Source organism: Cynocephalus volans, chromosome 8 (genome assembly GCF_027409185.1).
Source record: "Cynocephalus volans isolate mCynVol1 chromosome 8, mCynVol1.pri, whole genome shotgun sequence".
NCBI lineage: Eukaryota > Metazoa > Chordata > Mammalia > Dermoptera > Cynocephalidae > Cynocephalus > Cynocephalus volans.
The window spans coordinates 57816875-57842471 of NC_084467.1; the positions used below are offsets into that span (position 1 = coordinate 57816875).

The 25597-nt window shown below is 42.2% G+C and overlaps 1 pseudogene; it reads left to right on the forward strand.

The window, feature by feature from the left end:
* The window catches only part of LOC134384162 (large ribosomal subunit protein eL34-like), a 63119-nt pseudogene extending 40777 nt beyond the window's left edge, over positions 1-22342 (forward strand).
* Positions 22343-25597: the final 3255 nt, after the last annotated feature.

Consider the following 25597-nt stretch of genomic DNA (forward strand, 5'->3'; position numbering starts at 1 on the left):
CTATGATTATGTTTCATTTATCATTTAGTCATTTCTTCAATTTAATTATCTGGCAAAAACATTTATTGAGCACTTCCTGTGTGCCAGGCACTGGGGACATAGAAGAAACAGAACTTCTATTCTAGGGGGAGATGCAGACAATAAACAAGTAAACTAATAAAGATGCAAGAGAATTTCAGATAGAGATCAGCGCTGAGAAGATCATAAGGCTAAGTAAGCCATGTAATCAGAATGAATTGGGAGGAGGTGGATGTCCTGTTTCAGTTCACATAGTCAGAGGAAGTATTATTTGAGCTGAGCCTAAATGACAAGAAGGAACCAGCCACATGAAATACTGTGAGACGAGCACTTCCAGGAATGGGAACAGTTGGTAAAAAGATGCTAAAACATGTTTTAGAAAAGAAATCTAACTTAAGTCTTTGCAAGTTTTCATGGTGGAGTCAGAAGATTCAAGTGACTCAGCAAGAAGTTTTGATAAGTATGCTGCGGGGTGGCAGATGACAGGGAGCCAAGGAGATAGGCCATGAGAGGAGTTCAAAAAAAGGGCAAGAAAAACAGATAAACGTGGGAGAGAACAGAATCGGAAAATTCATAGAGTAAAAAATACAACTAGAAAACAAACTAGTGAGGAAAATGTTTGCTGATCAAGTTGTACTAGTCCATTTTTGTTGCTTATAACAAAATGCCTGGAACTGGGTGATTTATCAAGAAAAACAATTTATTGCTTACAGTTTCTGAGGCTGAGAAGCTTAAAGTCCATCTAGTGGGGGTGACAGTGACCCAGGGGTCTCACATTGCAAGACGGTGGAAGCAGAGAGAGCAGAGAGTAACCTCACTCACTCACTCTCTTTTTAAAGCCCTCAGAACCACATCCGTGATCACCATTTTTAATCCACTCACTACTGCATGGACCTCCAACCCAATCACCTCTTTAAGGCTCCACCTTTCAATGACCATAATAGGATTTCCCACTCCCTTAACAGTCTCAGTGGGGACCAAGTTTCTAATACATAAAACTTGGGGGACACAATTCAAGCTCCAATGTGCTGTGGGGGACATAATTCAATCTACTACACAAGTTAACAAGGATTACAAAATAATACTAATTCCCTCACAATTATGGCAAAAATATGGGCTTCCTTATATGAGGAGACTTCAAAAAGTTTGTGGGAAAATAGAATTAAGATAATAAAATCTTTCCATGAACTTTCTGAAGTACTCTCGTATACTGCTGGAAGCAGTGTAAATCAGTAAAACCATTTGAGAAAGCAACATGCTAACACAGATTAAGCACCTTTAAAGAGCTCCCATTGACTCGATAGTTCCATTTCTAGATTGCTATATACTCATTTATTGATTTTTCTAGATTTTATTGATTTATTTGAAAAAATTAATTCTAGATGTAGAGTCTTCATAAAATTTATTGTAGCAGCCCCAAATTGGAAAGACTAAAATATCTTCAAATTAATGACATATTTTGCAGTGATTAAAAAAGACATTTGTATCCACATGCAAAAAATGACACTGGACACCTTCCTCACACCATACACAAAAATGAACTCAAAACGAATCACAGGCCTCAAAGTAAAAGTTAAAGCTATCAACATCTTAGAAGAAAGTACAGGAGAAAATGTTTGTGACCCTGGGTTAGGAAAAGACTTCTTAGATACGATACCAAAAGCCCAAGCAGCAAAATAAAAAATAGACAAATTGAACTTTATCAAAATTAAAAGCTTTCATACTTCAAATCAAAACAATGAAAAGGGAACCTACAGAATGGGAGAAAATATTTGTAAACCATTTATAAGGGATTTGTACTCAGAATACACATATTTTAAAAAAACCTTTTACAACTCAAAAATAAAAAGACAAATAATCTAATTAATCAAAGACAAGTAATCTGATTAGATAATTTAGTTTTCAGAACCTTTTTCTGAATAGATATTTCACCAAAGCAGGTATAAGAATGGCCAATAAGCATATGAAAATATGCTAAATGACATTAGCTATTAGTAAAATGCAAATCAAAATCACAATATGATATCATTTCACACCCACTAGCATGGCCTTACTCAAAAAGACAGATAATAGATGCTGACAAGGATTAGGAGAAATTGGAAAGGCTCATACGCTGCTGATGGGAATGTGAAAGGATATAGCCACTTCGGAAAAGAGTTTGGCAGTTCTACAAAAGGTTAAACATAGAGTTACCATATGACCCGGCAATCCCACTCCTAGGTATATACCTAAGAGAAATGAAAACATATACTTGTATACAAATGTTCACAACAGCATTATTCATACTAGTTAAAAACTGGAAACAGCCCAAATGTCCATAAACTAACACATGGATAAATAAGTAAAATGTATATCCATATAATAGAATTCTATTTGCAAATAAAAAGTAATGAAGTTCTGATACGTGCTACAATATGGATGAGACGTGAAAAAATTGTGCTAATTGAAAGAAGCCCGTCATAAAGGCTACATATTATAAAATTCCACTTATATGAAATGTCCAGTATAGGCAAATCTATGAGACGGAAAGTAGAGTAGTGGTTTCCTAGGGCTGGGGGTGGCATGGAGGTAGGAATAGGCAGTGACTGATAATGGGTATGACGTTTCTTCGTGGATAATGAAAATGTTCTAAAATTGTTTATGGTTTTGGTTGCACAACTCTGTATATACAAAAAGCCATTCAATTGTATACTTTAAATAGGTAGATTGTAAGAAATATAAATTATATCTCAACAAAATGATTAAAAATACATTTGTGTAAAGTGTATACTAGGGAAGAAATGTTCATAAATGTAGGAATGATTTGGAATTGTGTATTGTAAACTATGATTATTTGGAAAAGAGATTAAAAAGCTCTGACATCAATTCTGGCAAGAATCCACTGAAGTGTTCATGAAGGTTGCTTTTAGGTGGTGGACTACAGTTGATGTTTTTTTCCCTTTGATGAGCAGGTCTTACATTTATAATGCGGGAAATTTTTTAAAGAAAGAAATGATAAAGCCTTATTTCCAAAGCAGTCCTTGGGTGTAATCCTCATTAAATATGGCCAAACAGAAAGCAACTGAAGAGGGTTACAATTGTCATTCTGCAGAAAACAAAGTCTGATAGAGACCAAAAATGATGTTTTCCATACTTCCTTCCACCTCCTGTTCCTCCACTCCTCAGACCCATAAAAGAAAATGATTCAGAAAGTCCTGAGCAAGAAAAACTGTGAAAAGGGCCGTGCTTACATCTGGCAGCCTCCTGCCCTGGAGGGGAGGGGCAGACAACCACTGCAGGATTCTAACAGTGAAAGAGAAATGAGGGAAGCTCGTGTCCGCCTGTGGGTGTGCGTTACAGCAGTGCCAGAGACAAGCAGAAGTTTTATTTTTTTCCTTGACCACACAGCAAATATTTCTCTCTACTGAGAAAACCAGCTTTTCCTTCTTACTTCCTGAGAGGAGGGTCCTGTGCTAGGCTCAGGCCCCCGGACAAAGTTACGCTTCCCAGCTGACCTCTCTCCAGGCCAGCCAGTTGTCCATCTCTGTCTTAGAGGAACGGCTTTGACACATACCTTGGCCCTGTTTGCAAATCCTTTTCCCTTGCTCTACCAAACAAAATTAATTTGAAATGGTTGGGTTAATCTGACATTTTTCCTCTGAAGAGCATGAGAGGGAGGGATCTCCCTTTTGAGAGGGAGGGATCTCCCAGAGACAACCCTGAGGCTCCGTTTTGGAGTCCACATCCCTCCCCAACACTGAGGATCTGAAGTGCAGTCAGAGGCAAATCCAGGATGGAGGGTGGTCTAGGGGCCAGTTTTCTAGGGAATGGTTAAAGGACCTGGGGCTGCTTAGCTTGGAGAAGAGTACACTCAGTGAGATCCCAAGAGTTGTCTCAGTGAGCTGTTAACTCAGGAAAAGTTTATTTCTAGAATGTCTCAGAAAGAAATTGGAACCAATACGGAGAGGTTGTCAGGAAGTGAATTGCCTTAACATCAAAAAAATTTTAATAGCTAGAATTTTCCAACATGTAACAGGCTCCATAGTTGAAGAGGTGAGTTCCATCCCAGGAAGTCTGTCTAAGAAGTTTATTTCAGATATCATCAACCTGACAGTGCAAAAAACTTGTCAACAATTACATGGTTCTTATTGTGTGCCTGGCATTACTGTAAGTACTTTATATATGCTAATTCCCAGAATACTCATATCTACCTGCTGAAATAAGTGTATTATATCTCCAATTTACAGATGAGGAAAAATAAGGCTCAGAGAGTTTCAGTAATTGGGCCAAGTCACACTGTGACTCAAACCCAGGTAGTCTGGCTTCAAAATACATGCTCTTAACTACTGTAGTGAGGTGACATTTATATTAACACCTCAACATATAACAGTAGGTCCCTCCATTCAAATTACAGGGCTTTGTCCCTCTGACCCAGATGCCCCAGTCATTTCCAGTAGTCCCCATGGAGTGCCCTCCTATGCCTACACTTAGTGCATAAGGCTCAGGCCCCATTATGCACAGAGGCTTCCCTCTCAGCAATGTCTCTGCTGTCGACACTGATCAACAAGCTTGCTGCTGCCTCTGTCAACAATACTCATTATGAAGACGCCAATCTCTACACCCCTTGTCTCCAGGCCTCAGGGTGCCCATGTTTTGCTGGGTTCTGGATGGAGCTATGGGGAATGATCTCACTTCTGTGCCACACTTTGTCATCTGAGTCCCCAAAAAACAATACTTTTGGCTAGAGTCCACCATCTCTCATAACCAAGATGTCTCTCTCAGCTACTGGCCCTCATCTCCCTGATTCTAGAGTTTCAAAGATAGTCCCAAAGTTGGAGTTGGGTCATATGACATACCATCCACCTCTGTCACCTTTATTTCTCTCTCAATTATCTCCTGTCACCTGGACAATCAAAATAACTTAAAAACAGCAACAACAACCAAAAATTCTCTTTCCTCCCAGGCACAAAACACAGAGCCCCCATGTACCAGGGAGAGTCACTCTGAAGCAATGTTGCCACGCTTCTCCCCGGCCCTGCCCAGCCAGAAAGGACCTATGAGACTCGTCAGCAGAAGCAGGAAGACTGTTGGTCCGGGTTGCTGAGGAAATGGGTGCCATGTTAGGCTGGAGACTGGAAAGAATAGTATGGTTTCTTCGTTTCCAAGACGTTAGAATCCTGGGTCGCAAACAGTTTGATAGGAGTGGAATTGGTTCAGGAGTTGTTTGTTTAAATAGCTCCCATTGGGCTTGTTTAGGGAACAGTAAATGGTGTTTCTAGGTAAAGTTTTTCAGCAATTTCTGGAGTCAGCTTCATTTATGGAAGGTAAAGAGTGAAGTAACTGGGGAACGACTAATGGGTCTATCCAACAAGCCATTCCTTTTGGGAGAATGCTAGAGAGGAGCTTCCCATATTTGTACCTGATTCTCTCTCATGCTTTTCAGGAGGATGAAGTAGTAAGAATTCATTTAACTTTTTAATGTCCCCATATTAATGAGGGGCTCTTCTTATTGTCTTTTATGATTAATATTAGGGACATTCAGATTCTCTGAGGGTTCTATGATTACATTTAACTGAAATAGAAGAGAGACAGGGACAAGAGTAAGTAGTAAGTCACATCTCACTGTGGTTATGCAGAAAGGGTGTGGTAGCCAGCATGAAGATGGCCTACAGCAACCCTTGCCTCCTGGCACTCATGTCTTGCATAGTGTCTGTACCCATGTTGAATCCATGTTTGTCTGCGTGACCAATAAAATACGGCGAAACTGACAGCATGTGACTTACTAGGCTGGGTCATAGCTCCCACCTTGATCCCTTGGGTCATTTGCTCTGGGGGAAGCCAGCCACCATGTTGTGATGGACACACAGGCAGCCCACCTGAGGAGGAAGAGGGGTTCCCTGCCAACAGCCAGCACCAGCTTGTCAGCCAAGTGAGTGAACCACCTTGAGAGCAGATTCTCCAGCCCCAGCTGAGTCTTCAGATGACTGCAGCCCCAGCTGGTATCTTGACTACAGTCTCACAATAAATCCCGAGTTAGGACTGCCCAGTTAAGTTCTTTCTGACCCACAGAAATGGTGATAGATGCAGTTGACTTAAGCCACTAAGTTTTGAGATAATTTGTAGCACAGCAATTGATAACCAATGTGAAGAGCAAGTGTGACTAAGAGAAGGGCTCCTCAGCATGGACACTCTTGTACATGACATCCTTGGGAAGCCAGAGGGGCAGTTTCTTTGCCCTGTTGGCTAATAGGATTCATGAGCAAATATGGCCTCCCATGGACCACATTCGCCCATGCCATTGGTTTACATATTATCTGTGGCTGATTTCCTGCTACAGAGACAGAGTTGGAGGAGTTGTGACAGAGACTGGAGGACTCACAAGCTGCAAATGTATACTATTTAGCCCTTTATAGAAAATGTTTGCCTTCCCCTGTCCTGTAAGACAAAACTCAGTTCAGATGTCACCTCCTTCAAGCCATCTTCCTCCACTTCTTTAAGGTTGGCTTGTACATCACCTCCTTCCCTCATTCCCTTTAGCTAAGCAAATTCCAAGAGCAATCTTTTCATACCTCTTTTACAGCTCTAACTAATCACATTATGGGACTTTGTTTAGTGTCTTTCTCCCCCACTGAGCTATCAGCTCTTCAAGGGCAAAGACCATGTGTTATTCATTTTATAACCTCAGAGTAACATGCCTTTATGGTTGGTCACAAATACATATTGTATGCTTATTATTTGCTAAGTAATTGGCTGACACTGGGGTACACAAAGAATGAGTCCTTGAAAAGCAAACTGGTATTAGGATACAATGTGATGGGTGTATACACAAGCCTCATTGTGAGCATATTTGCTGTAACCATTATAAACATCTGTAAAAACTTTTTTTCATAATGCTATAAAAAAGGTTTCATAGCCTTAATTGTGTGTCAGACACAGAACGAAGCTTTTACAGGTATTATGATTTACTTAATATTTACAAATACTGCAATTATTTCAATCCCACAGAAGGATATGGAGACCCAGAGAGTCAAATTAGTTACCCAAGGTCAAAGAGCTAAAACATATTGAATGAATTTCAGAGCAACTATTTAGTTGACTAATTAATTCCAAGTTTCAGAAACAACATAAGTGCAAAGAATTGGGATAATGTTCTTCTTTTCACTTTGAACACTCAGTGTGTGGTTTCTGTCAAGCTGGAAATTCCTGCTCCAGAGGCTTTCTGATGACTTGGACTATGCTTGGCATTTTATTTCTGGGGGTTGTCATCTGTGAGATTCTGCTGTCTTAATGATCACGTAGCCTGGTTTCCTCATTGAATTGCACCATTTGCCACTTTGAAGTCATCCTGAGCTGTCAGTTTCACTTTCCCAGGGCTCCACAGGGAGAAGAATACATTCAACAGCAAAGTTACTCCCCTGTCCACAGCCATGTTTCAATATTTTTTTCTTTCCAAGGTCAATAGGACTATGGACTGTTTACAGCTGGGATGGTGGGATGGGGCCTGGTGCCTTCTCTCTGCCATCACTTGTCTTCAGCTGTCATTTCAGCTGTGGATTAATCTGTTTGAACCTTGGGTTTCATTGAACGGATTAAGAGATCTTGTGTACAGTTGTTGATGCTGGTGCTAGCTTAAAAAAAAAAACAAACCCATTGCCCCCTGTAGTGTGAATCACCAATTCCATTCTACTTTTCTTTCTAGGAATAAAGACTTAGAAGTTGCACAGCTGGTTCCTTTTAAAAACACATAAGTTGATATTCTGAGCCCTACACCTACTCTGCTCAGATCACTTATTTGTGCCCATTTCAGCTTTCCTGCCAAAGGATGTGAGTGCTTTGTGGTAAAGACTTGGGTTGAGGGGTGGGAGAAATCCCCTGCTGAGGACAGTGAGAGGTGCTGAAAGCCTGTATGTCCCTTGCCTTATCTCAGTAATTCTCTTCAAAGGGAAAAGTGCAGGGCAAAGTGATGAGGAGCAAGTGTCTGAGTGGGTGGAGAGGGAAAGGCCAGAGTACCCATTCATGTTTTTTCAACCCATTCATTCACCCACGCATTCAGCAAGTGCTGACTGAACCAGTTATGTACCAGGCCCTGGTTACAATTAGGCCCTGGAGTTTACAGAAACCAAGAAGACAGACATGCTCCCCTTCTGGAGCAGGGGGGAAAACTGAAAAACAAATAACAGATAAATAAAATGATGACAAATTATGGTAAGTGCTGATAGGAAATAATGAATAGACTGTTATAGAGAAAGTCAAGAGTGGAGGATGAGACAAGACATTTATTTTGAATGGAATAATCAGAGAAGGCCTCTCTGAGGATGTAAAGAATTAAACTTGAAGTATAGAGGACTGAAAGGATAAAATAGCCAAAGGAGAATTCCAGGCAGAGGGAATGGAGTGCTTGAAGGTGCTGAAGCTGAAGTCGGCCAGGCAAACTGAAACAAAGTAATCTGCTCTTGGGGAGCCTCCAGGTCCCTGCCTGGACTTCTCTCCCAGAAAGTATCCTCTTGCCCCAGACCCAGTGCCTTCCAGTGCTTCCTTCTGTTTCATCCAAACATAGTCCTGGTGAGAGCTTGAGAACTAACTTTGCTGGGATCTGCAGTTCATCTGGGGGCTCATCCTTCAGCTGTATCTCTGAGGCAGAGTATCAGATGTTCACCAAGAAAGAAGGACACTTTGGGACTTGAGGTCCCTCTTGTGTTAAGGTGAGCAGGCCTTGGTAAGGCTTACTTTTACGAATTACCTAGGGTCTCTGGAGCCAGACTGCCTGGGTTCAAGTCCTGGCTCTGCCACTTGGAAGCTATGACTTGGGGCATGTTATTTAACTGTTCTGTGCCTTAGTTTCCTCATCTGTACAATAGGCCTTTAAAAAAAAGCATCAACCTCATAGGGTTGTTATGAGAATTTAGTAAATATTAAGTGCTTAGAGCAGTACCTGGCACATGAACATTCAATAATTGTGTTGTTGTTATTGTTACCATGTGTAAGCTGCTGTACTGACCTGACACCTCAGATGGAAGTGCAGGTGATGTCATGCAATCCCCAGGCATGATAATCCCCTTGACTATATCATTCAACTCAGAAACCATTTTTATTCAGGTACCGTGTTGGACACTTTTCTTAAATCATTTCCTTTGATCTTCCCAACAACCTTAAGAAGCAGATATTATTCTTCCCATTTCATAGATTCAGAAATTCAGGTTTAAAGAGTTTGACTGAGTTACCTAATGCCATAAAGTTACTACTGTTCCTAGGCCTGCCTGTGAGATTCTGATTCAGTAGATCTAGGGAAGGCCTAGGAATCTGAATTACAGTTACCTTAACACACGCACACCATCACCTTTGCTTCCCAATTCTGATGAGGGTGATCCCCTTACCATACTTTGGATAAGCTTTGCTTAGATGATCTCTAAGGCTCTTGCTGGCTGCAAAGTCTGTGAGGATAAGAAAACCCATATGTGCCAAGTATACAGTTTAGTGAAGAAGGAAGTTAATATAAATATAAAAACATCTTTTAACTCAGTTCACATCATTGGTTCCCTGAGATAGTCATTCTCTAACAAGCACACTGGGGTTGAAAAATGTCCCCTGAGTGTTTTGCATTATGTAATCCCAATCCACAATTTCTCATCTATACTCCTCAAACAAATTAAAATTAAAATGCTCTGAAAACCAAAATACTTTTCTGAAGTTTGGGATAACTCATTTGGCAGTTAAAACTGACATGAACTGAACTAAGTTTATTTATAGATGTCATTTAAGCCACTTGCTGTGAATATTTATGTATTTCGGTGCAAAAATATCAATATGCTTGATTGTGAGGTTCTATTATTCATTGTTACATAACAGATTATCCCAAAATTCAGTGACTTAAAACAACAAACATTTATTATCTCACAGTTTCTGTGGGTCAGAAATTCAGAAGTGGCTTAGCTGGGTGGTTTTGGTTCACAGTCTCCTGTGTGGTGCTGGGGCTGTGGTCATCTGAAGGCTCGACTGGAGCTGAGGGATTCCCTTGTAACATGGCTCAGTCAGTGGCTGTTGGCAGGAGGAAGCACAATGCCTTGTATAACCTTGTCTCTGAAGCCTCACCTTGTCACTTATTTTTTCACCATAAGTTTGTTTTAATCAAAATTTTTATTGAGATAATTGTAGATTTACATGTATTTTTAAAATTATTTATTTTTTATTTTTGGCCACAAAACAAGTCTTAATACATTTAAAGTGACTAAGTTCATAGAAAATATATTCTATGACCGCAGTAACAGAAGGAAATTTAGAAAATTCATAAATGGGTAGAAATTAAACAATACTCTCTTAAATAAACAATTGTTAAAAAGAAGTATCACAGGGGAATTAGAGAGCACTTTGAGATAAAAATCAAAGCACAACATATTAAAATTTATAGGGTGAAGGGCTCATGCAGTGCTTAGAGGAAAATTTATACCTGTAAACATCTATATTAAAATGTTCCATTTTTTTTTTTTTTTTTTTTTTTTTGTCTTTTTTTTCGTGACCGGCACTCAGCCAGTGAGTGCACCGGCCACTCCTGTACAGGATCCGAACCCGCGGCGGGAGCGTCGCCGCGCTGCCAGCGCAGCACGCTACCGAGTGCGCCACGGGCTCGGCCCAAAATGTTCCATTTTTTTTAAGGTATTAATCTCTTTGTAAATTTCCTCCTTCAGATCCTGGATTTTTTTCTTGTTTCATTTTGTTGTCTAATTGAGTCTTCTCCTATCTCAATGAGTTTCCTTGAGACTGTTGCTCAGAATTCCTTTTCAGTCATTTCAAGGGTTTCCTGCTCCCTAGGGTCTAGTATTTGAAAATTACTGTATTCTTTTGGTGGTGTCATATTTTCCTGGATTTTCATATTTCTAGTTTCTCTGTGTTGATGTCTGGTCATGTCATAGAGCAGCTGCTGCTTCTATTATTCTGGAATGTGTTTTGAGGAAAGAGACTTCGTTTTCTTCTGATCTCTGCTGGTGACTCTCCTTGTGTCAATGAAATTGAGTGGCTGGCAGGCTGCCTGCATGGTAGTTGTGCCTACTGCTGTGGCATCCACTGCTTTTGCAGCAGCCATGGTTGTGGTGGTGGCTGTGGTGGACCCCTGCACAGAAGTGGTGTTTTTGGTGTGCTCCCAGGGATGCTGCCCCCGGCTCCTGCCTAAGGACCCCAGGTGTGCTCTGTTTCTTGCCTGCATCCAGACAGACGGGGCTGGGCCTTCGGTCCTGCCTTTCATACTGCCCCTTTTGCTCCTGTTTCTTAGAAGAGAGTCAACAACTTTAGTCCGCACTCAAGAAGGGAAGAATTAGGTTCCACTCCCTGAAGAAAGGAATACCAAATAATTTTAAAATAATATTTTAAAACTACCACAAGTGTGCCACCCATCCTTCACTGGAGGTATTCTATTATATGCTCTGTATGGAGCAGCAGTACCCTATTAAATAATTCAGTAAAGATTACTAAATAGTTATGAATTATATTTGGCATCAAGGGTTTTGGATAAAGGGTTGTGTTTCTGTGGTGTCATGATAAACTTGCGGTATGGTTCTTACCACCTTAAATAAGCTAAACAAATGTGGAATGTTTTAGAATATTTTCAGGGTGAAAGGAACCTCATGGATTATCCAGTAATTATATTCTAGCCTCATCTCCTTCACTCTGTAAATGAGTACCTTGAGGTCCAGAGAGGAAAAAAGAAATATTTGCTAAGGACATATTTCCTATGTTTCAGACACTGTGCTAAGCATTTTAACTATGCAAGTGTTATTTTATTAAATTCTACCAGCATACCTATTACTGTCTTTGCTTTACTGAAGAGGAAAATAAGGATCAGAAAGGCAAGTAGAATGTCCTAGATCAAATAGCTACTGAGTTTTGGAGACAAGGTTAAAATCCATCTCCCAAGTGTCAGCCAGAGCTCTGTCCATCTAACACCTCCCTCATTACTCCCTAGGATGTGACAACAGAGCTGGCTGAGTCCTAGGCACCATATCCCTGGAGGATCACGGTGAAAGTGATGGTCTTCTGTCAACACATCCAGGGTCTCTTTAGCCTGTAGATCTCACCCACCTTCTGCTTCTTCAGCCAGTGTCCCACCCAAGATTCTCCTCTGGTACCCTGACAAGAACCCCAGAAATGGCAGAAGACAGCGCCTACTGCCTGTTGCCTCACCCTCAAACTGGAATTGTGGATTTCAAGGACTGCAGGTGCTAGTGGGTTGTGACAAGATAGGTTCCTGCCTTGGGATGCCTTTACAGGTACCTTGGGCCTCTTGTAGATACATGTCATGTTTACCCTCTCATCTTAGGTGTTCAGGAACAGGACCTCCTCTCCAGAGGACCATGTCTGGAGACAGCCTTCCCTGAGGCTGTGGGCTTTAAACTCCACTAAAGCTATGCCATCATTTGGAATCTAGGTTAAAAGGTCATAATAACAGTGGTTGTAGTAATAAAATCAATTAAGATTCTTTTGGTAACACATGTCAGAAAATCCAATCCAAAATGACATGATCTAAAGGGGAATGAACTGAAAAGTCCAGGTGTATAGTTGATTTCAGGTGTGGCATAATGCAGAAAATCAAATATTCCAGAAGGTCTTCATTTCTCTTTCATCTTTCAACTTTGCTTACTCTATATTGACTCCATTCTCAAACTGTCTGACTTGGTCCCTGAACCAATCACTATCACCAGAAGGAATGCAGTGTCCTAATTGGCCAGGCCTGGGTCGCATGATACTCCTGCATGGGGGAATGGGGATAGTACAAAGCACCAAATGAAAACTGGAGGCTCTTCCTGAAAGTAGAATGAAATGGTATTACCAATAAATACCAACAACAAACATTTGAGCTCTTACTATGTGCCAGACTTGGCTCTAAGTACTCTACATGCATGATCCAATTTAATCTTTATAAACAACCCTATGAAATATGTATTAATACTACCCTCATATAATGGATGAAAAAACCGAGGCTCAGAGAGGTTAAGAAACCCTCTCAAGGTCACACAGCTAGTAAATGGTGAAGCTGAGTTTGAACCGGTTCTGTCTGATTCAAGAGCTATTCTGGTTCCATTTTATGAAGCTGCCTGGGGCATCAGCTTCCTCTGAGTCATATAGGCTGAAAACATCAGAGTCTTTTTCAATATTTCCTATTCATCTCCTTCTTCCAGGCAGTCATCAAATCCAGTTGATCCTACTTCCACCAGGCCTGAGCTCTCTGTTCCCATCTTTGGTTCCCATTGACATTGCCCTCGATAAGGACATGATCACTTCTCCCTGGACTATTACAATAGTTTATTCTTTCCTCAGAGACCCCACATAGGTGGCCTGAGGGCCATTTTAACTTACAAATTCATATTTAAAAGTTAGAATCACATAAAAATCTATGTTGTTTGACTTTCCTTGAAGAATAGAAAAATCTGGTAACACTGGACCCAGAATCTGCATGGCCGCAATGACTGCAATTGAGCAGCAGCTGCCCACTGAGGAGCAGAAGGTATACAAGGGTCATTGGCCAGGGATCTATTGCCTCTTTCCTCCAGACTGCCTTACTCATTTCAGTTCCTTGCCTGCCCTCTGTAGGCATGTGAATTCACAAGCCTAGTACCCAGTCTCTACCTATTTTAACCCATCCTCCTGTGGCCACAAGAGTTATCTTCCTAAACCATGATCTGATTATTCTGGATACTTCACATTCAATTTTGCATTTCATAGTATCTCACTGCCTGTAGACTCACTACAAGCTTGGTCCCAACCTACTCTTCAAAGACTATCTCCTGCTGAATGAGTCTCCACACCTTCTACTGCAGCCACACCCTTCTGGAATATGCCCAGCACACCTTCTCCCACTGGTGTTTGCTCAAGCCTTATTCTCTAGGCCTCTAATGTCCTTTTCTGGTCCTCTCTGTGCCTCCTCACATCTACTCTTTGAGTGCCCACACAACTGTCAAAGACCAGTTCCTTTTCTACCTCTTCCAAAGAGCCTTGTTAACTCCCAGTCGATATTAATGTGTTCCTACTCCACACTCCCCCAGCACATTTTTTGAGTTTCTATTGTGAATGACATCTATCATAATAATAAATAAATAATTCATTTATTTAATTATTTAACTAAATAATTGATTTTTTAAATAATCAATCAGGTTAATGTTTATGGAACACTACTATGTGCTGGGCACTTTTCTGAGTGTCTTACACTCACACCAGCCTTTTGATGTAGATTCTACTATCATTACCATTGTACCTCAAGGAATCTGAGGCACAGAGAGGTTAAGTAATTTGCCCAGTCTCACACAACTGGAAGCAGTAGAGTCAGAACTGAAATCCGGGTAGTCAGGTTCCAGAACCACTACCGTATATACATTTCGGCACACATTTGTCAGAACCTGCTGTGTGCCAGGCACTGTAGGAGATGTTGCAAACGTAAAGATGAATAGCAGCAAGCTCTCTGACTTCAAGAAGCTCACAAGCTAAGGATAGGAGACAGACATTACACAAATAAGTGGAAATAAGAATTACAGGTACCATGGTAGAAGCAGAGGGGTGCCGACAAAAATTTGGAAAGATGTACAAAGGAGGTCACAGCCATTTGAAAAGGTCAAGAAGGACTTTGTAGAGGAGGTAAGCTTTGAATTGAGTCTTAGAAGATGGGTTACACAAAAAGCCACATATCATGACTCCATTTATATGAAATGTTCAGAATAGGCAAATCCATAGAGACAGAAAGCAGATTGCCAAGGCTGGGGAAGAGAGGATTGGGGAGTGACTGCTTAACAGGTATGAGATTCCTTTTTGGGGTGACAAAAGTGTTCTGTAATTTGATAGTGGTAATAGTTGCAGAAGATTGTGAATGTAATGGAAGTGATTCAATTGTACACTTTAAAGTGGTTAAAACAGGGAAATTTATCTTATTTTACCTCAACTGGAAAAAAAAGTGAGTTGATGTCTATCAGGCACAAAAAGCAAGGCATAGGGCTGAGGGGTTGATTGGAGGTGGGGAGAGGATTTCAGATAAAGAAAGAAAGTTTGGGGAACAGGGAGCTAGTTCAGAATGCTGGTGTTATAGGGTCAATGGGGGTGGGACTGGGGTTCGCTGAGGAACAGCGAAATCAGGTTCCAGAGGCAGACTGACGCAACATAATGACCTTCCAGGTCATTCCCAGCAGCTTGAACCTTATCCTGCAGGGAATGGAGTACTAGTGACAACTTTCAGCAGGACTACAATGTGCTCAGGTGTGCTTCTTAAGGAAGATCAAGCTGATCCCCCTATGGAGGAGGGGAAAATTAGCAGAAATGTGGAAACAATAAAGAAATTATTGTAACAATTCAAATGACAGCCAATAATGCTGGAGAGCAGGATCTATGTCATTTTGTTCATGAATTTCATTCTTTTATTTTAAAATGTCTTCAATGAATAGAAGTGGGTTTCCATTTTGTGCCAGACCCATTATGTGCTGGTGCTGAGAACACAGCTGTGGACAACACAGGCATGGCTGTGGCCCTCCTGGAGCAGATAGATGGTCTGGCCAGGAAGGCAGACAATAAACTCATGACACAGTTGAGGAGTTACAATTGTGAGAGGTGCTATAAAAGGACAAGGTCAAAGTGCTAGCTCCTGCTGTGATTAGCACATTGTCTTGCAGTCAGACAGCCCTGAAACAGTTCAAAGCCTGATTCCTCCACCACTCAGGTGAAAGGCCTTGAGCAAGTTTCTCAGGTTTTTCAAGTTTTAGTTTCCTCATCTGAAAATGTGGTTAGCAACAGTACCCACCCATAGGATGGATAAGAAGGATTAAAGTTAGTGCTGTGATGGAAGTGCCTACCAGTGCCTCGCAGGCAGCAGAAGCTCCAGAGGGGTGAGTTGACTCTTCCACAAGGTGGGCACAACAAATCCTGGTTGGGTAGAATTCTGTAATTGACCTTGAACCCATCAGTCCCTGACAACATGACTGAAGACCCTGGGAGATGCTGATGTGCTGCATATAAAGTAGCTGATGGATCTGTGAAGTTGACCTTTAGGAAATGTTCATTTCTGAGAATAGCAAGCTTGTCTCAGCACTGTGTCACACCCACCCCCTGAACGAGGCTTCTGCCAGGCATGTAGGAAACAGCCCTGGGTTTTGGTATTTTCCAATAGTTCATCCTCCAAGGGAATGTCATTCCCTAATGTATTACAAAATATCTTTTTTTGCTCTTCAAATGCCAATGTGCCCATATTCCTTAGGACTCCAGTGGAATTTATACTTGACAGGGTCTTTATCTCGCAAGGTTCAAGCCTAGTCATAAACTCCCTTACACACTATTATCTTTATCCAGCAGTCATAGATTGAATGCTTACATGCACCAGTCACTGTGCTAGGTGTTGGGATTATAATATAGAAAAGAATAAGACCCACCGATGCCTCAAATGCATCCTAACCATGTGGGAAAGTTAAAGAGATGAGTCAGGGTTATCTGTGTTTTAGGGGCAGAATCAAAGTTGCACAGGCCATAGGGTAGGTGCACAGAGGCAAACCAAGGCACCGTGCCTGGAAGAGCATTCCAAACTGTGTCAGGCCAAGGCAGGCCTTGGTTTCCAGCCCTTGACCCTTGATGATAATAACTGTCACCAAGCACCACTGTGTCCCTGGCACAAAGAGCCAGACACTTATGTAACTTCACTTAATCCTCATGTGACAATTCCACAAGCAGTATATCACATGAATTAATACGTGAACAGCATTTAGGAGGGTGCATAACTTATGATAAATGTTTCATATGTGTTACTTATTATTGTCATTGTTGTTATCTCCATACCACAGTGGGTAAAACAAACCAGACGATGCAAGTTTACAAGTTCATAGGGTCTAAGCATATGTGTTAGGCAAATTCCGAAGGAGGTCCAAAAGCAGTTTGGGTTTGCATCATAGGCAGAGTGAATAGGCAAAAAAGATGTGGATTCACACAGGGGTGCTATATAGCAAATAGAAGCAACAGATTAGCAACATACAAAGTGCTCATATGAGTAGGAGGACTTGATCACTGGCTTCTTCTTAAGGGGGCTTTTCAGCTCCAGCAGATGGCAGCCCCCATATGACAGATACAGCAGAATGGCTCACTCAGCATCTGTCCCTCCTTCCTCCTCATGCCTTCCTGAACTGCAGAGGCTGGAAAGGTAAAGTCCACTTTCTCAGCCTCCTTTATTGGTCTGGGTATGATTAGAGTCCACCATTCAGATGAACTCACAGGAGACACAGAATGAGAATCGAGTTAAGTGGGCATGAAGGTGGAGCTGCCCAGGTCCCCCATGTTTTTGTTGCATTCTGGCTGACTCAGAGACAACACTGAAAATGGCAGCTCGCTGATCCTGGATTGTGGTTGAGGTGGTAGGAGCCTGAAGTCAGCAGTTGGGATACCAGCTCGGCCGGCTGGTCTGAGTGTTGCTCTGGGTGCCATTCCTGGGGGCCCAGCCTAGAGCCTGCTCCTCCAGCTCTTCCACTGATTTTGTAAACACACAAAAGATTTCCTGTAATCTTTTACTGCTTAACATAGCTAGAGCTGTTTTTATCTTTTAATTTTTTTTTCTAGATTTCAATGTGAAATCTTCTGATTTATAAATATGGACTTGGACAAAATACCTCATCTTTCTGAGCCTTGGTTTCCTCACCTGTAAAATGGTTGTATGAAACCACTTCCCACAGTGCAGTGGGGAGGATTCTGTGGAATATCATTTGCAAAGTGCCCGTCATACAGCAGCTGCTCAATGACAGAAAACCGTCTAGTGTAAAAAGCATGAATTTTGTAGAAACTGGGTTCAGATCGTAGCAACGCTGCTTACCGGCTGTAACCACTTAAAACTTTCTGAGGCTCTGGGAGATGCAGCTGATAAAGCATCTACTACTGTATGGTCTTTTGGTTTCTGTGCTTGTTCTGGTGAGGATTAAAGAGCTGACGTGTACAGTTATATGTTGCTTAACGACGAGGATATGTCATTAGACAGTTTTGTCTTCACGTGAACATCATAGAGTGTACTTACACACACGTAGATGGATAGCCTACTACACACCTAGGCTATATGGTATAGCCATTATAATCTTATGGGACCACCATTGTATATGCGGTCCCTTGTCGACCAAAAAGTCGTTCTGTGGCACATGACTGTATAAAGATGCACACCACAGTGCTTGTCTGGCACATAGTAGTCTCTTTTCAAATGTTGATTCCCTTATCTCCACTCCCCTCCAATTCATAGTAGGTGTTTAATATGCTTGCAGCTGATGAGGATGGTTGGAAAGCAACTAACTAGGTAAACAGTTACAAAGGATACAGTTACACAGTCAGCCATGTGCTCCCTAATTGGAGACTGACACTATTTTTTTCTCTAACACACGAAATAAAACTATATCTGCCATTTTGCTGGGTGTGTCTGGGTGCTCTGGAGTCTGCTCTGCTCACACCTATTTCCTGCCACTAACTGTCCTTTCTTCTGCCACTGGAGCCATGGCTTTGCTCTGTTTCAGAAGATAGGACTGTCTCTCTGAGCCTGTGGGGACTGCCAAGTGAGATAGGAGTGGATTGGGGCAGGGGATGCCACAATCTGCGATCCTGAGGAGGATAAAGGTCAATAAAGTGGAAAAGAGAGGAGGAAGGGATGATGCTGGACACATAGCAGGTGGGCTGGTTTGCTGAAGTGTGTTGGGAGCCCTGGCATTATCTATAGAAGGAAGTGGTCAGGTGTGGAGCTGATGAATGCAGGAGAGCTGGAGGGAGAGAAGAGCTGAGAATAAGGGAAATAGTGGCTATTTTAGGACCATGCTTTAGCCTCTTTTGCTGTTAGACATACTTCTTGGCAAGAAGAGTACCAGTGGAATCCATTGAGAAGCATTTGTGGAAATCATCAATAAACATTTACATTGGGTCCTGCTCACTGGGTGCTCCAGTAAGCACCAGAAGGAAGGACAGTGGTTTTGTTTGTTTGTTTGTTTTATGTTTTAATCCCTCCCAGAGTCTTGCAGTGGTGACTAGCATACAACCTGTAATTGACTATTAACATAGGCAGGGCATCTTGTGGAGAGACCAGGCCATCCGGCAAACATTTGCTGAATACCCACTGTGTTCCTGCCAGACACCCTGCTAGAGTCTAAGGATGTGAAGATAAATAACATAGTCCCTGCAGCCGAGGTGCTTACATTCTAGAGACAGAGGCAGAGGCAGGCATTCAGCTAACAGTAACTGAGTAGCCACTTTGTTCAGGTACCTGCTAGATTCTCGGGATATGACAGGGAGCAAGACCTAGTCCCTGACCTTAAAGATCTTATTGGTTGTAGGGGGTGGAGGATGCAGAAGGAACTATCAGATGGGCAGGCAGTTACACTATCGTGGGCTTCAAGCTAGGATGGATAGAAGGTCAAGGTACTATGGAAGATCTGGTAGGCCCCTCTATCCAGAATGTGGGGGCATTGGTGAGGGGGGGTTGCTGTCCAGGTGAAGTGTTGGGTTAAGAGGGGGTCAATGCAAATTATCAAGGTGACAAGGAGGGGGTAGTGTGTGTGTGTGTTTCTGTCGTTGAGGGTGGGGAGAGGCCATTCCAGTCATAGAAAACTATCCAGGCACAAGAAAAGGCCTGGAGGCCCAAGAGAGCAGGGCAAGTTCACTACTGCTGGAGGGGAGGGTACAAGGCTGGTCGGGAGTGCTGGGAAGTGAAATTTGAAGGAAGTTGGGACTGGATCTTGCAAAAATTTGTTTGTCATGCTAAGTAAAGAACTTGAACATCATTCTGAAGGCAATGGGAAACCAGAAAGGTATTTTAAAAGTTAGGTTTAATTCATTAATTCCACAGATATTTATTGAGTGTTAACTATGTATGTATTCACTATTGAATAAAAATTCTGAGATTTTGATGGTGTGTAATATAGTTATGGCCCATGTGGAGTTCATGATTAAATATGAGAGAGATAGATTAAACAAATTTTCTGTAAGAAGAATGTATTAGGGTAATACTTACATAATTAGAAATCAATTAAAAAATCATCACGCACTAAACAGTCATCCAAAATAAATTCAAAAGTTTTGAAGTATGACAGTGCTGTGAAGGGAACTCTGAGTGAGGTGGTGGTAAAATGCCATAAAAATGGCCAATAATAATTGTCACAGACATTTGGCAAGTGATCACTATGTAGCTGTCATTATACTTCATGCGGATTATCTCATTTAATCTTCAAAGCAATCAGATGAACGAGCATTATCTCCAGCTAGGGATGTACGTCTGACTCCAAAACCTGAGCAACTCATGGAAGATGGATTTTGATTTTCCTCTTCTTAGCAACTGTGGTAGACTGAATAATGCTCCCTGCTGGTGTCCTCATCCAAATCCCTGTAACTGTGAATATGCTACACTGCACGGCAAAAGGAGCTTTGAAGATGTGATTAAACTGACGACCTTGAAATGGGGGAGAGTACCCTGGATTAGCCAGGTGGATCCAATGTAATCATAAAGGCTCTTATAAGAGGGAGGCAGTTGAGTCAGAGAGAGAAGAGGAGAGAGAGCGGGGGTGGGGGGGTGGGGGGGTGGAGATGGTAGGGAAGAAGAGGTTGGAGTGACATGCTTTGAAGATGGAAGAAGGGGCCATAAAATAAGAAATGCAGGAGGTTTCTAGAAGCTGGAAAGGCAAGGAAACGGATTCTTCCCTAGAGCTTACAGAAGGAATGAGGCTCTGCCAACGTCTTGATTTTAGCCTGTAAGAACCATTTCCATCTTCTGAACTCCAAAACTGTAAGATAATATATTTATGCTGTTACGCCATTAAGTTTGTGGCATTTTGTTACAGTGGCAATAGGAAACTGATAAAGCAACTTTTTCGGATACCTACCTCAGAACACCTGGATCAAAAGCCACACATCAGAATATCCTACTTTGTATAAAAGAGGGTAAACCAAGTATTTGAGAATGTTGTAGAAGATCTCCAGCAGGGGGCAAGAGTCTGAAAGCAAAACAGAATGGGAGGGGATGGGGGAGAGGGTGTAGCAAGCAAAGGGACCAGGAGGAACAAAAGCCCAGGAGAGGGACGTGGGGGCATTGCAAGGGAGGACTGGCAGTCTGCGTGTGCTAACACGATCAGGCACATCAATGGGGCCCAGTGAGAATTAAGGCTGGCAATTTTGGCTGCAGTCAGATCACCAAGCCTGACCCTTAGGCGTATGAGCCTCATTGACCAGGCAGTGGAAAATCATTTGAAAATTTTGAGGAGGGGAGTGACGTAATCACATAGTGTTTTATGAAGAATTCTCTCCATGGCTGGGAGTGGTGGGAGGATAGGGAAAAGGGAACCAGTTTTGAGGCTTTTTGTTGGAGTCTGCCCGATAAAATGCAAGTCTGAACCAGGCGGTGGCGGTGAGAGGGGAGAAGGGAGTCTCCCCGCTGAAAATAACACATAGATAAACATTCTTGAACACCAGCAGTTCTCCAAGTGTGGCCCCAGGGACTCTGCAGTGTCCTCCAGATGCTTTCAGGCAGTCCTCAAGGTTAAAAATAATTTTTTCTCTCATTCTCACAGTGCATAGTGGAGTTTCTCAGAGGTTATGTGACATGTGAAATCATTCTGGACTCAGTGCAAAAGGAATATTTAGCTCTTTTCTATGAAGCCAGACATTAAAGAGATTTGAAAAAAAAAAAAAAAGGTGTTTTTTTTCTCTTTGGAAATTTTTTTCACAAAAATGCTATTTATGTTAATGTATGTGACTTGCTATTTTTAAATGTTGATATATTTTAAACATTTCTCAGCATTAATTTCTAAATAGTAAATATTGATAGATATAACCCATATAGAAACAGCTCTTTGGGATTCTCACTGATTTTTTTTTAGGAGTACAAAGGGGTCATGAGATCAAAAAGTGTGATATCAGCTGTTGCACACAAATCTTTAGGCACGTGTCTGTTTATTTGGAATAAATTCCTAGACTTCAGTCAAAGGTTCAGTCTTTTTCTAAGCCTGGAATAGGCAAGGCAGATGCGACCCTTCCCAATTCGCAGATGAAACTCAGGAGGGTTAAGGGACGTGCACAAGCACACTCACCTCCTAAAAGCAGAATAAAAGCTGAAGCCGATGTGTTTGCCTCCCAGATCTTGGGCTTTTCTAATGCTGCTGGAAGGAGGCCTGGGGAGGACACGTTCCCGGGCTGCAGCAAGCCAGGGAGGGCCCGCAAGCCGCGGCGCGCTCCAGGCAGGCGTTTCCCAGCCCGTGCTCAGAGCTCCCTCTACAGGCTGAGAGTAGATTCTACACCATCCCTGCTTGATCTTCCCACTACTCCAGCTGAATTTCTAGCCCAGGAGGAGGGGGAAATTCGTGGCTTCATGACGCCTTGGAAAAGGTGATGGGCAGCAAGTGGAAGCTCTATTTTCATAGGAGGAGGTTGAGGAATAGAGAAGCAGAGTGTTGCAGTGGCGAAACAACTAACATGACCTGAATCTTGCTCCAGGCTCGGTTCACAACTAGAGGTGGGGTCACTTGACCTCTCTGGGTTTCAGAGAAACAGCCTGCAGTGATCCAGCCACAAAGATCCTTCCCGCGCTAGGAGCCTATGATTCTATGTGCTAACTGTTCCCAGTCTCATACCAAGGACGGGACTTGGTTCCCCTGGCTGTCAGGGCTCTCCTTGCTTTCATGGGGTTATGCTCAACATGAATCTGACTTTAAGATGGGTCCTTACAGTTACGGAGCTTGTTGATTCTGTCCTTTAACAAGTGCATTTTTTTCCTCTACAGTTTGCCCATCTACTTAGCAAATAATAATAAACTGGCATTGACTGAGGTATGTGTCAGACACTGGGCCAAGGGCGATACATGTAGTTTCTCATCTTATCCACCCCACAACCCTATAAGGTAGGTGTTGTCATTATTCCTACTTTACAGAAGAGAAAACAGGCCCAGGGAGCTTAAGTTACTCGCCAAGATCTTGGAGCAACTGTGTGGCAAAACCAGAATTGAAAACCAAGCAGTCTGGCTCCACGCCACAGCACTAAAACTATCCCTGGTAAGTTCGCATTTTTTGAGGTTTGCTGTGTCCTGGGAGCTTTACATACATCATCTCATTTAATACCCACAATGATTCTATGAAGTAAGTACCATTATTTCAGTTTTACAAGGAGGACGCTTATTCTAGGTCACCTAGCTACTGAGTGGCAGGGCTGAGATTTGACCTCTGGGACTTCAAAGCCTGTGGTCCTTATTATTATTCAGAACCATTTATGTGCCAGGAAATGATGAAGAAGACCAACTGAGTCATTGAGGAGCTTATACTATAGTCTCCTCATGAGGCAATAGTTGTTGACATTTATTGAGCACTGTTCTAAGCCTTTACATGTGTGAACTCATTTAATCCTCAAAATGACCCATTGAGATAGATCGGATTACCATCCCATTTTGCAGATGAAGAAATCAAGGTATGGGGAAAGGGGGACTAAATAAATTGTGTGAAGTCCATATTTGGTAAAAGATAGAATTGGATTAACGCTCAGAAAGCCTCGCTCTATTACCCATGTTTTTAACAACATCATTCAGAGAGCAAATAGTCCTACAGATACACAGAAGCCACTGACTGGGGTTGAAGACAGCTGAGGGGCTCAAGCCCAGCCTGCAGAGAGATCCCTAGGTGGGAAGGGAGGAGTCACCCCCGGACCCTGTTCCTCTCCAGTCCTGGTGTTCTAGCTGCCTATGAGACTGCTGCACTTGGAAATCATGCCTTTTCAGCAAATCTCAGGGTTGAAAGTGGAATTCAACATATTTTCCAAATAGTTCTATTCCTTGACAATGATACCATCATTCTCTCACACTAACAGAACCCAAGTCTGATTGATAATTAGTTGGTGATGGAAGATTATGTTAAGAAAGATCCTGAGATGTTGTCCTGTCTAGCATTAGCAAGAAAGAGTGATATGATGAATTAAAACATTTCTGAAAGAAAAAGAAAAAATTTAAAAAGAAATAATAGTTTCATGTTTTTTAAAAAAGGCAATTGGGAATATGAAGGGATTGATTTTAATTTTTAGATCAATTTGTGGAGTATTGACATCTTAATGATATTAAGTATTGTTATCCTTGAACACTGGATGTCTTTCTATTTATTCAGTTCTCCTTTGATTTTTTCAACAAAACTTTTTTGTTTTAGATTTTTCATTGTAAAGGACTTCTACTTTTTTTGTTAAATTTACTCTTAAATGTTTCTTTGAAACTATTATGAATGGGAGGTTTTTTTTAAATTTCATTTTCAGATTGTTTATTGCTAGTATATAAAAGTAAAATTGAATTCTGTATGTTGAAAGAAAATCCGTCATGGGAATAATGGGAGTAGGGGGAAATGACAGCATGTGCCATGTATCTGCTATCTCTGGAATGGGCTCTGTCCTAAGAAGAGCTAAGGAACTGGGTCCTCAGAGCAGGTGCTGACAGGTGCCAATAGGAATGCACAGGTCAGTGAGGGCCATGGCTGAAAACACGGCTGCTCCTGGGCAGAGAAAGCAGATGCTAAGTCAACCTGGCCAGACTTACAGAAAAGAGAATTCTGGATAAGAGGCATCAGCCTGGGGAAGGATGGCACAGCTCTACAGGAAAGACAAGGTGCAGATGATTTCTTGGTCAGAAAGCCATGGCAAGAGAATCAAGATGGCAGAATAGAGGGTCCCCAGTGTCACTCTCTCCCACAATAGACCAATTTACAACTATTGAAAAGCAAAGACTGCCAAGCTGGGGCCACTAGAGCTCAGGGGAGGAGGAGGAGAGACCTACGGAGTTCATGAAGGTGGGAGAAGCTGCAATGAGATAAAGAAGGGACCACTCCGACTGTTTCGAGCCCTGACCATTTCAGGCCTTGCCCTGGTGAGCACATGGAGCAAGAGCTGGCAAAAACCACAGCTGTGCCCTTTGTATGAAGTTGCTTGGAGACTGCAGGGGAGAGGAAGGCCTTAATGGCCCCCAGACCAGCAAGACCACTGACAGGGTTCCTGTGGACCTAGATAAGAGTGAGGGGCCACAGACAACTGAAAAAAGGAGGTACTCAGAGGCTGGCAAGTCACTGCAAGGGACTGGCACACGGCCCTCTCCATGGGGGAGTCTTTGGAGTGTGAGAGATAGGGGAGACTGGCCCAGTGGGGGAACATCGGGGCACAACATGGACAGCTGATCTGCCTCCCATCAGTGCAGGACAACTCAGTGGAGACCGGTCAGGAGTATAGAACTGCAGGGGGTGCAGTCTGCTGAAAAGACTCAGGCTTGGACCAGAGTTTCCACAGAACCCAGGTGTATTGGGCCTCACAAGAACCAGAAGTGCTTGAAAGGTCAAAAATTAAAACCTGAGCTGCACAAAAAGCCTTCCCCAGAGAATCAGCAGTAAAGCAGCCACTTAGCTCAACTACAGGGCTCAAGTGCTGGTTCCCACAGGGAGTCCCCTCATTTTCAAAGTAAGTAAAGGAAACAAATTAGTTCCAGTGCAGAGTTTAAGTGGTAGGAACAGCAAATAATCCAACACAGAACTGAAAGAAAAAACAAAAAGCCCCCAGATCAGAGACAAAGTTCTGATATTAACCAGTAAATGTCTACCACCTCCAAAGAACACCTATAAAACCTAGAAGAGCT